Source organism: Numida meleagris, chromosome 6 (genome assembly GCF_002078875.1).
Source record: "Numida meleagris isolate 19003 breed g44 Domestic line chromosome 6, NumMel1.0, whole genome shotgun sequence".
Taxonomy (NCBI): domain Eukaryota; kingdom Metazoa; phylum Chordata; class Aves; order Galliformes; family Numididae; genus Numida; species Numida meleagris.
The window spans coordinates 355,219-358,089 of record NC_034414.1 but is presented as its reverse complement, the minus strand read 5'-3'; positions in this window follow the sequence as shown (position 1 = coordinate 358,089).

Sequence of the window (2,871 nt, the reverse complement as noted above, 5' to 3'; positions counted from 1 at the left end):
TGATCGGAGGGCTGGAGCACCTCTCCTATGAGGAAAGGTTGAGGGAAGTGGGCTTGTTTAGTTTGGAGAAGAGAAGGCTCCGGGGAGACCTCATTGTGGCCTTCCAATACTTGAAGGGAACCTATAAACGGGAGGGGGAACGATTGTTTACGAGGGTAGATAGCGATAGGATGAGGGGGAATGGTTTCAAGCTGAGACAGGGGAGACTTAGGTTAGATATTAGAAGGAAGTTTTTCACACAGAGGGTGGTGACGCACTGGAACAGGTTGCCCAGGGAGGTTGTGGACGCCCCGTCCCTGGAGGCGTTCGAGGTCAGACTGGACGTGGCTCTGGGCAGCCTGGTCTAGTGGTTGGCGACCCTGCACTTAGCGGGGGTTGAGACTTGACGATCCTTGAGGTCCTTTTCAACCCAGGCCATTCTATGATTCTATGATTCTTTTGTGTTGTTTGTTTCTTTCTGGTGTAGATTAGAATTCACAGGCTTTGAAGAACAAAAAGCTAAATTTCTAAGCGCACGATTCAATATGAAATAAAGCAGTTGTGTACTTAAGAGTAGTCATATACATCTCTGATGCTTTAACGTTGGGTCCATATCATGACATGTCATTGTTAATTCTCTATCCTTGTGTCAAAGGGCAATGAAATTTGGTGCGCTATTGAAGTTGCAGGCATCTATTACTGCCACTAGAAAAAGTGATGGAAGAAATGAGGACTGAAAAGAAAACAGAGTATGAAGGAGATACGAGACAAACGGTCCTATGTAAATGTTGGCATGGGCGGGGACGTGATTTAGCGTTGGGTCGTTAGAAGTAGGGTGGTATGGTTAGGGTGCGGCTGGACTCGGTGATCTTGAAGGTCTTTTCCAGCCTGAGCAATTCTATGATTCTAATTCTATGTATGGAAGGTGAAAACATCTGAAGCTAATCAACTTATTGAAGAGGTAGAAAATAAATGTCAAGGATTAGGCTGGATGAAGTTTTCTTGTTTAGCTTTTTTCTTCTATTTGTGTTTTAGTGCTGCAGGTTTTAAATCATTTGTAGCTGCTGATTTTACCGGTACAGCGATTTAAAAATGTATCTGTTACTGAGCATCCTTGCGCTGGTGCGCTCGGTAGTACAGAAGTAATAGTGAGATCTTTTTGGAGCAACACCCAGATTAATTTGTTGAGTGTGCTGCTAGCAGCCTACCTAATGTTCGCCTATGAATCCCTCACTTAACATGATACAAAGTAAAAACAGATTATGCACTTAAATAGCAGAGTGCATTTCTCATCAGGCTAGACTTCTTCATGAGGTATGTCTTCCTATAAAACTGACCTAAACATTAAGCGCGGGTCTTCAAATAGATGTGAAGAATCTTGATCTTGATTCCGTTGCCCATATCGATACTCGAGGCATTTTGCGCAAAGGTTTACGTTACTTGCAAATTCTTTTGATTCTTTTTTAAAATTGAAGGTCTGTGTCAAATATGTTAGCGATAGTTTTTTATTGGCTACTTGAAAAGCGTTTCATGAGCTCGGATGTACAATAAGAAAAATAGGCTAGATGATAAGGTGTGCATCTTACGAGAGAGTAAGCAACAAGGTTGTAAAAATCATCAAAAATGCTCGTGAAGCTACCTTCCTAAAACGCGTCAAGGAGGCAGAAGTACTGGCGTATCCGCTGCTTCCTGCTGACACTTCATTTTGAGATTTTTATTTTTTTCAGAATGGGAAAAAGGAACTCATGATTTATTTTAAAGCTAGTTGAAAACCATTTCAGAGCAGAGTTTGTGTTTCCGTTTATATTACGCGTGCGCATCCCACTGAAAATTATTTCTCTTTATTTTTCAATTTAAGATATTCCTAGGAGAATAGTATGCCTTTGGTAGAGTCATTTTTAAGCTTACGTGTTAAGTATAGCGGGAAGGTTTGGAGCTAAGCACTGAAGTAGAATCATGCTGTCAGAGCCTAACACTAAGAAACAGAAGGAGAGGAAATGGTGAGAAACAGGCACTGGGGAAATTCAGTGTGTATACTTTTCACTTTCCGCCTCTATTTAGAAAATATTTAATTCCTATTTCTACGATAGAACTTCTCTGCGACCCACAAACACTGGAGTGAATCCGTGGGACTTGTTCTTTCTCTTATTCCCCTTTTGGTTTCTCAGTGAAGCGACAGGATAAACAGGAAAATAGTGAATCAAACTGGTGAAACTCTCCTGAAACGTTTTGGGTGCGGAATCAGACTCTGTAAGGTTATAAAGCAGGTGTGTTTATTCAGCGCTGGGTGCGAGGGGGATCGCTCCTCCTAACTTGCGCACCAGATGACATGAAAGGCAAATATTTAAGGAACAAGCAGCTTACATACGCATTAGATTTCCAAGAAAAGGTTGGGTTATTACAGTGAGTTCCCCACTCCGCGACCCAGTCCTGTTACGCACGCTTGGCGTTTCCTCGGTGGGCGTCTGATGGTCTTTTTCTGATGAAAGGCCGCAGCATCCCTCGCTGCGTACTCCTGACCTGGTTCGAGTTGGAAAACGCTGACTTGCTCTCGCTAGCCGTCTTGTCGGCTGCAACTCTGTCCACCGATCTGCTGCTTCTCTCTTCATTCTTGTGGTGTACCGTTCTAGCTGGTTGCCTTGCATTTTCCAGAGATAGGGCAGCTATCGGCTTCATTTGGAGAAACAGGAGACCTTCTGTCTGTAGAATAACTGCTTACATATAAAAAAACATCTGCAATCAGTGACCTCTCGGGGGCGGGAGGGGCCGTCCCCCGAACTGTTTCACCTAGTACTGCATACCATTGTCTTTTACAAGGACTACGTGACCCGGACTTTCTCCTTGTCTGTCTTCCCGGCACAAAAATTTTAATTTGCAAACCTAAGCTACTCA